This window comes from Mustela erminea, chromosome 21 (genome assembly GCF_009829155.1).
Source record: "Mustela erminea isolate mMusErm1 chromosome 21, mMusErm1.Pri, whole genome shotgun sequence".
Taxonomy (NCBI): Eukaryota; Metazoa; Chordata; class Mammalia; order Carnivora; family Mustelidae; genus Mustela; species Mustela erminea.
The window spans coordinates 22,315,424-22,325,154 of record NC_045634.1 but is presented as its reverse complement, the minus strand read 5'-3'; positions in this window follow the sequence as shown (position 1 = coordinate 22,325,154).

The following is a 9,731-nucleotide window of genomic DNA, read 5'->3' as shown; positions in this document are numbered from 1 at the left end:
ATTTTGGGGTCAAATCACCTGCAGTAATGTTTGAGGAATCAAAAGTAAAATTAGACTTGAGACAATCTTTTACTGATACCACATAAAGAGTTTCCCTAATGTTTGCAATAGATTTGGAGTGGTAGAATTCATTTAAAATTAAATGGGAGACAAGCGCAATGAAACTAATTGGTTAATTACTTACAAACCATATGTTTCTGCTAAGACAGCACCTTACTTTGTGAATTACTTGATAGGGATTAAGGAACAAGTTCTTGAAAGAACATTTACAGTAACTGAGTCACCTGCTGTCACAACAAATCAGTTTCTTACCTGAGAGACTTTCAAATTCAGGAATAGTAAATGCTTTTAAATGAATTATAACAAGCACAAGCTATAGTTAAATGACTTTGGGAATCAGTTGTTCAAGACCAAATATCCAAAATTCTCTAAATCAAGCTCCAAAATTCTCTAAATCATGCATTGATCTTCAGGGATTTAATCTTCCCATCTATAAAACAGAGTACTTACATCTATTTCATGGAGGAATTAAAAGAATTAATTCTTTATAAGGTGCAAGGAAAGTGAAAAATACATGTAATGAAATTCCGTAAGAGTTTCTATGGAGGTTGCTGAAGATATGACTGAAATTCATTGTTCTAGCTGGAAGTTATTCTCCGTAAGCATATGTTCATTTTCAACTCTTTGTCCATTCATTGATTCAACAAGTAGTCACTTGTGACCCAATATGTATCACCGCTAGATGATTAAAAAAAAAAAATTTCCTGTCCTCATGAAATTGTAGTCTTGTATGGGAAAGAGACAACAAACACACACACAAACAAACATATACCAGGTAGTGATAAGTACTTAGGGAACAGATAGGAGGGGATAGGCAGAAGGATAGAGAGTTAAGCAGAGTGGTAGAGGGGATCCAGTTAAATGGGGGTGGTTATAGAGGGTCTCTAGGAGAGACTACAAGAAAAAGGGGAGAAGTTGTTCATGCAAACATTTTATTTTATTTTATAGATTTTATCTATTTATTTGACAGAGAAAGGCACAGCGAGAGGGGGAACACAAGCAGGGGGAGTGGGAGAGGGAGAAGGAGTCTTCCTGCATCGGGAGCCTGATGCCCGATTTGGGGCTCGATTCCAGGATCCTGGGACCATGACCCAAGCCAAAGGCAGATGCTTAACAACTGAGCCATCCAGGCACCCCTCATACAAACATTTTAGAAGAAAGATTTCTTTTTCATTTCTCTGTTTCCCTTTCTTTCTTTCTCATGCCCTCTTTCTTTCTTTCCTTCTTTCTTTTCTTTCTTTCATTCTTAAAAGAGAGATTTCTAAACAGAGGGAACCATAAGTGGAATGTGTTTAGGATCTTCAAGAAGAATACAAAGGCTACTGTATCTAGGTGAGGAGTGAGGTGGATTATTTTCAATTAATATTAGTATTAACCTAAGACCAAAATACCTAGATCAAAGGACCTACTGTTCCAAGTAGAGGGTAATGGTTTCTAGGTCAGCACAGCAATTCCAAAAAGGGAGCCTTGAGTATTCTTAATCAAATATTTAATAGTTTCCATTATATTCTAGATTTTAAAAACCTGCAAATGTTGTTCTCTGAAAAGTATATACTTTTGAGAATATATGTATAATTTCACCCTTAGTTTGGATGAGCAAACTCAACCACGTTAATATTAAAGTTATATTAGGATTTAGGCAAATCTATGGTGATGCTACATCATTTATTTTTAAACTAGCAAAGTTGCAAAGGAAAAATGACTCCTAAAAAGTAATGACACTGCAATGAGACTCTAAAGAAATAACATATTTTCTATATGCTCTCAAACACGTCACTACATTTATTGATTAAGCTGAAAGATCATTCAAAATAACACTGAATTCTTTCTAGAAGCTTAAATCTTACAAACTATCATACTGAAAAAAGAAAACATATTACGATATTTACAATCAAACTAGGAAGGAAAATTTTTAAAAGTATTAAATATGGAAGGTAAACCAAAAAGTACAGAAAATAGTATAGTGGACAATGCACTTTGATAAAAAAATATAATCTACATTTTTATCTCATTTAGCAGATTAACAGCAATGCCTGCTTATAGTTTTGCTCTTTTCTTCCTCTTTCTTTTTAAATTTAATCAACGCATGGCCAAAATTGTTTCATCTATACCCAAATGACAGGTGACACACCATTTTATCTGTAAATATTTTATTATGTATCTTTAAAAGGTTATCCTTAGGGGCACCTGGTTGGCTTAGTGGGTTAAGCTTCTGCCTTCAACTTGGGTCATGATCTCAGGGTCCTGGAATCGAGCCCCGTATTGGGCTCTCTGCTCAGCGGGGAGCCTGCTTCCCCCTCTCTCTCTGCCTGCCTCTCTGCCTACTTGTGATCTCTGTCTGTCAGATAAATAAGATCTTTAAAAAAAAAAAAAAAAAACCTACTTTGAAAATAAAACTCCACAGTTTGTGAAGCTGGCTACTTTTTTGTTTAGTGGGTATGATATCTGTCACATGATGAGACATCATTGCTGAGACTCCGCAACCAGCAAGGCTGGCTTTTCCTGCCCAGTTTGGTGGGTCAAGAAAAAGAACCAGGCTCTGGCATGTTGATTCAGCTCCCCTGGCAAAGATACAGCCTGTGTTCAATCCCAGACAGAATTTCCCAATACATCTGCGAGTCAGCTTGCCGAGCAAGGAGATGCCATGTGTCTGTACCACCATCAAGACACTTCCACTGTGAGCTCCTGAAAGAATAGAGAGCATCAGGGAAGCCGACGTGAATAGGTATTTTGCATTATTGATGTCAAGCAGGAAATTGAAACCTAGAGATCTGAATTCATTAACGTTAACTACATATTGATGGGCTTCGGGACTTAGAAATACAGTTCTATGACTTCTCCCAACTCTTTTCCAACCTATTCCTTAAAAATGTTATATATCTATCTATATATATATAGAGAGAGAGATATAGATATATTTTAAAGATTTTATTTATTTACTTGATGGACAGATATCACAAGTAGGCAGAGAGGCAGGCAGAGAAAGAGGATGAAGCAGGCTCCCTGCTGAGCAGAGAGCCCAATGCGGGGCTCGATCCCAGGACTCTGGGATCATGACCTGAGCCGAAGGCAGAGGCTTTAACCCACTGAGCCACCCAGGAGCCCTTAAAAATGTTATATTAAGATTAGCATCAGGATTCTATAGAGATAATACAATATAAAATCGCTCTTAAGATCCATTAATTTTAAAATATTTTAATTAATTAAATTACATTAGCAAATTGTGTCCAATTCCACGTAATTGCAGAGTTTCCGTCAGTGATGTGAAATATAATTGGTTAACTACTTTAATAAGTTTTTAACATTTTGTAGCTCTGTGTACCTAAACAAATCTCTCCTGTAGCAAAACTCCATGTACATGAGAGAGGAAAGAATAATATTTACCTTATATTCCAATATTATAGTTGGAACACACGATAATAGTCACCAACTTGAAGTGTCAGTAAACTGAACATAGTATAAAATACAGTTCTTTAATCACTAGTTAGTTCTCTAATGCCACTAAATAAAAGTGCTATCCAAAATATGCATAAATGGAGACTCATCAAATATAAACGGTGAATGGAATTTTAAGATTATGTAACTCAGGGGGCCATAATCACTTTGGATTCATGAAATGAGAATCTGAAAAAGTATGCATCTTTTCTCTCAAAAAATGCATATAGTTTTGCTTAAAATGTCATATGTTCCTGGACTGTCTGATGCCCTAATTAAGCATCTGAGTAATTCAATTCCTTCCTTTTATGGTTAATGGATCTGAGACTAGTTGCGGCTACGTGTCTCACTCACAGCTACAGAGTAAGGTAGCGTAGAGAACTCACTCTAGTTAAAAAGTGATTTTTTTTAAGGTTTTTTTTTTTTAAGATTTTTATTTATTTATTTATTTATTACATTTTTTTTTTAAGATTCTATTAATTTATTTATTTGTCAGAGAGGAAGAGACAGAGAGACAGCACACAAGCAGGCAGAGATGGAGGGAGAAGCAGGCTCCCTGCTGAACAAGGAGCCCGATGCGGGACTCGATCCCAGGACCCTGAGATCATGACCTGAGCTGACGGCAGCAGCTTAACCCACTGAGCCACCCAGGCGTCCCTAAGATTTTTATTTATTTAATTGACAGACACAGATCATAAGCAGGCAGAGATGCAGGCAGAAAGAGAGAGAAGGAAGCAGAGAGCCTGATGTGGGGCTCAATCCCAGGACCCTGAGACCATGACCTGAGCCGAAGGCAGAGGCTTCAACCCACTGAGCCACCCAGGCGCCCCTAAAAAGCGATTTTTGCTATCACTTGGTTATGAAATGTCTAAGCAAGAGTTCATCTAAACTTAAGCAATTGACAGGAGTGGCCCCATTGGCCTACATGTCCTGACCTCGCCTCTGACAGGGCCTCAAATTCTCACACGTGGGGTCTTCAGGTCGTGTGTTTGCATTACCATGGACATCCATTACCATGGACACTGTCCTCAGTTCAAATGGCTGAAGGCAAATCTGATAATGATCACTAGCCCAGACTCTCTTTCTCTCCTGCTGAATTCAGGCTTTGAGACTCTCGGCTTCCTTACCGGCTCCTGACCTTGCATCTTGACATATTTGCCTACTTTGTCTGTGGCACAAGGAGGAGGGGCTAGAGAATGTACCTGTGGGGGGAGGCAGAAAACTCTCTCGGGGCGCCTGGGTGGCTCAGTGGGTTAAAGCCTCTGCCTGCGGCTCAGGTCATGATCCCAGGGTTCTGGGATCGAGCCCCGCATCGGGCTCTCTGCTCAGCAGAGAGCCTGCTTCCTCCCCTCTCTCTGCCAGCTTCTCTGCCTACTTGTGATCTCTGTCAAATGAATAGATGAAATCAAAAGAAAAAGAAAAAGAAAACTCTCTTTACCCAGATTAAAATTAAGCAAGGGCAACATTTTCAAAAGCTTCCTGTGCTTCAGATATTATTTTGTAGCTAGAAGTGAGTGTTCTGGACATGTTTTATATTGTAATAGTGGGCAACCATATTCCCAATGCTATTGAAAGGTATTTTAAAATGCCCAGTTTTAAGAGTCGCACACAATTAACTCGGAGAAACTACACATGTTGCCTAACAGTTGTGTTAAGGCCAAGAAGGAAGCCTGGATTGATATTCCAGGTCAGAGGGGGATTTCCTTGTGAACATATTTGCTCTCAAATTATAAAATGAAATCTAGAAATATAACATAAACCCAACAAGTGCTTTTTCTGATTGCTTGAGCAAAACATATACTTTTTTGCATGACTTTCTTTTATTTTTATTTTTTGTTTAATTTTTTTAGAAGACTTTATTTGAGAGAGAGAGAGCACAGGGGGAGGGGGAGGGAGGAACAGAGGCAGAGGGACAAGCAGACTCCCCACTGAACCGAGTCTGCCAGGCTGATCCCAGGAACATGAGATCATGACCTGAGCCAAAGTCAGATGCCTAACAGACTGAGCCCCCCAGGCGCCCCTGCATGATTTTCTTTTAAAATATAACTTAATCTAATGCTACAGGTAATACCTGTTATAGGAAATTTAGAAAACAGAAAAAGGAAGAAAATAAAGTTGTAATCCAGCAGGCGGAGATAACAGCTACTGAGAATTTGCTACATATATTTTAGGCCTTTTTCTATTAACATGTATTTACACACACGTGTACATATTCATACATGTATGTACATTTGTTTACATCAAAGTCAGGTCATGCTTTAGATGAAGAACTTTCTATCATTCTTTTCTTTTCTTTTGAAGGTTTTATTCATTTATTTGAGAGAGAGAAAGTGTGCTGGAGAGAGGGAGAGCAGGAGCAGTGGGGAAGGGCAGAGCTGAGAGCGAGAAGCTGGAGAAGCAGGCTCCTGGCTGAGCAGGGAGCCAGGATTGATTGGCGACTCAATCCCAGGACACTAGGATGGGGAGCTGAGCTGAAGGCAGACCCTTAACCAACTGAGCCACCCAGGCGCCCTAGATCTTGGTATTTTCAACGAATGTAACAATGTAGGATTTTTAAAGTTGTTACATTTTCTTGGAGAACAATTTATTTCTTATTTATTTATTTAGAGAGCGCCTGGGGTGAGTGAAAAGGATGGGGTAGAGGGAGAGAATCTTAAGCAGGCTCCGCGCCCCGGGCAGAGTCCCATACCGGCTTGATCTAAGACCCGGAGAGATCATGACCTGAGCCAAATTCAAGAGTCAGTTGCTTAACCAACTGAGCCACCCAGGCACCCCTTGGAAAACAATTTCTAATGGCTACATGGATTTTTATGAAATAGGCATACCAGCATTTACTTAATCATTTACTCTATTATTGGAAATCCAGGGTGTTTTCAATTTTTCTCACTGAATATTATTTTATGCGGATCTTTGGGTATATCTCTTTTAGAACAAATCCCAGGCATAGAATATTTCTTTGGGATTTTGCTGCATATTATTACATACCCTACAAAAAGTTGTACCAATACACTCCCAGCTGTAAGTCAACCTGAGAAGTCTCTCTTCCCTTATTCTTCTATTTATATTGTTTGTTCAGTTTTTTTCTTTTTATTGTATTTGTATGAGATGACAGATATTAACTAAACCTACAGCGATAATCACTTTATAATACATGTAAGTCAAGCCATTATGTAGTATACTTTAGGCTTACACAGTGATGTATGTAAATTATATCTCTAAAATATTGGGAAAAAAATAAAGTTCAGTATATATATTTAAAAAAATGTATGGCAGCTTGATAGGCTAAATATGGCCTTCTATTTTAATATTATTTTGATTGCAATCAAAATTAAACCATTTTTCCTATATTTGTTATCTATTTGTGTTTTCTCTAATGCAAGCTGTTTGTACTTTTAATTATGACATTTGTCATTTGCAAACTGATTTGTAAAAAATTTGTAGGAATTCCCTATTTATCTTGAGTATAAACCCTATGCTTTATGTATTGAAAATATTTCCCATTTTTCATTTTCTTTAGCTTATGATGGCGCTTTTTTCCTCTAATGCGTCATGAAATGGCACCCGTAACTCCAGATTTGTTCGAGCTGAACTACTTTACAGTGGGGGCGGCCCTCATTGTATTTATCTGAGAGGACGAGTGGAGGGCACACACGGAGGGTTTGAGGAGTTAAAGGTGAGGGTTTGGAAGTCTTCAGCACCTCTGGTTTCCCATGGCTATTTCCATTCTAATTGCTGAGATTATACCTTTTTCTAGATCAACTCACAAATTATAGTTTCAAAAGCAATCACAACACAGAATCTGGTTGTATTGATCCATACGTTGTCTGTGTAAGTGCTGTTCAGGCTGACGTTGAGCAGGCTAGGTGGCTGGCTACAGTCAGAAGGCCTTCTGGTTCATAATTGTATTCTTACTCTGCTTTGTTCCAGACGTCCTGGCCCAAAGCCTATCTCCTTGCTCTCATTGTACTTCCTTGAAAAGCTGCAAGAACTAAACACACTTTAACATATTCTCCTTGTTTCCAGATTATTCACTTCTTACTCCTTCAGCTTTGACATGACTATTTTCTTCAATGGTTTGTAACTGGCCCACTCACCTCCAGATACAAATTTCTAGGGTGAGACGAGAAAGCAATTCAAGGTGCTCTAGCACAAGCTGGGGATTTATTATAAATAAGCCTTTAGGGCAGGAAAGATAGCTCAGACTCATGAATACCAAGCAAGAAACCAAACTGTTGTTGGAAATTCAAGATATTTTATCTTCTCTCTTGTATCTGCTATCATTTCGTGTCTGCCTTGTTCTTTCTTGACTGGCTTTTTTTTTTTCTAGACTGGAAAGATAGCTCAGACTCATGAATACCAAGCAAGAAACCAAACTGTTGTTGGAAATTCAAGAAATTTTATCTTCTCTCTTGTATCTGCTATCATTTCGTGTCTGCCTTGTTCTTTCTTGACTGGCTTTTTTTTTTCTAGACTGGCTTTCTTCTTCTCTCAAGTCCCTCCAATAGTCTAGGGATAGCTGCTCATGGTTTCCAGTTTACGACGGGGGTCCATGAAAAGACTCACTTTCTTCCTTTCAGTCTTGAATATTTCACTCAAGCACAAGGTTTATTTTGAGCTGAAGGCAACTAAGAGGCAGATAGAAGAAAAGCTTGTATCTTCTCCCGTTTGCCTAAAAAGCAGGACTTGAATTTACAAAGGTATCTCACTCTACCAGTAATTGTTACTCCCCAGGGACAACTTTAGAGAAGGCTCACTGATTTAAATGTGCATATCCAATCCCACTGCCTCTCACTGGCCTTCCCCCACCTCTTTCTTTGTCTTCAGCTGAAGATGTGATCTAAACCATAATTCTAAGTCACCCCTTTGAATCACTCATTTCCCCCTGGGTATCTCCCATTTATACATGAGGTACACATGTTAATAATCTTCCGTTAGTTTTCTCTTGTCAATCAGTCTTTTTTTTTTTTAAGAATTTATTTATTTATTTGACACAGAGAGAGACAGCTAGAGAGAGAGAGAGAGACAACACAAGCACAGGCAGAGGGAGAGGGAGAAGCAGGCCTCCCGCAGAGCAGGGAGCCCGAGGCGGAGCTCAATCTCAGGACCCTGGGATCATGACCTGAGTGGAAGGCAGACACTTAATGACTGAGCCCACCCAGGCACCCCCTCAATCTGTCTTTTACTACAGACACCTCAGCCAAGACCTCAGAAGGTTACAAGGAAAATTATTTTTCCTCCCTTACAAACCTAAACCCCTAGGATAAAGCTCCTCTAACTTTTCCAGTTAATCTTGAGCATGTATTATTATTTAATTTGTACATCATGTTAAACTTTTTTTTAAAAGGCTTATTTTAGAAAGTCAATGTAAAAAAAAAACAAACAGTAAATTTAATATTCTGTTCTAGAACAAACCCCAAACTCCTAACATATAAACTTCATATTCTTAGTTTTGAAAACGTAAATTAGATGTCAGTATCCTTGTACTCAAGAACCACAAAGACCAGGGAACAGTATTATCTTACAAAGGAAGGGAAAAGCTTCCTCAAATTGTTCTTTAACCTCTGAAGACCCACTGCTGTTTGGGAACAAAGGAACAAAAACTTAGGAGACTTCCCTCAAATCTGCTCTGAGAATTTTGAAAAGACACTAGCTTTTTAACTTCTCAGAGGACCACACTTTTGAAGGGTCTTGATCAACAGTAGACAATACTTGATTTTTTCCACCCTGATGAAGACAAGAGAGACCAAAGCCTTCTTAAGTGATCCTGTACTCAGGCACTCTGCACAGAGCCTTATGGAAATGTTTGTTGGGTGAATAATGAAGCCACAGCTAATGGCTTATGTTTGGACACACCATAGTTCCTTATATTTACATGGCCCCATTCCAAGACCTTTTACCATTTCGTGGGATGAGGTATGGTAAGTAGGGAATCGAGTTTCATTGTTCTATATTTTGGAAGAGGAAACAGAAACTCCTTTTTGCTACAGGAGTAATAAAATATCAGGAAGAACATAAATGGTAACTTTGGCTTCCCTGTTTTTTAATAAATACATGGTTTTATTACAATAATCATCAAAACTCTAGTTCTGTGGGAAGACTTCCCATTTTTGATGGTGCGCTGTGCTGTATGAGACGTGTTCTACTGTGTCGTCGTAGAGGACACTGGACTGTATTTTTTTAGAAATAGAATGTTTCACAAGGAGGTTGCAAGAGTCCCATGTCATTTATTGAAAAGC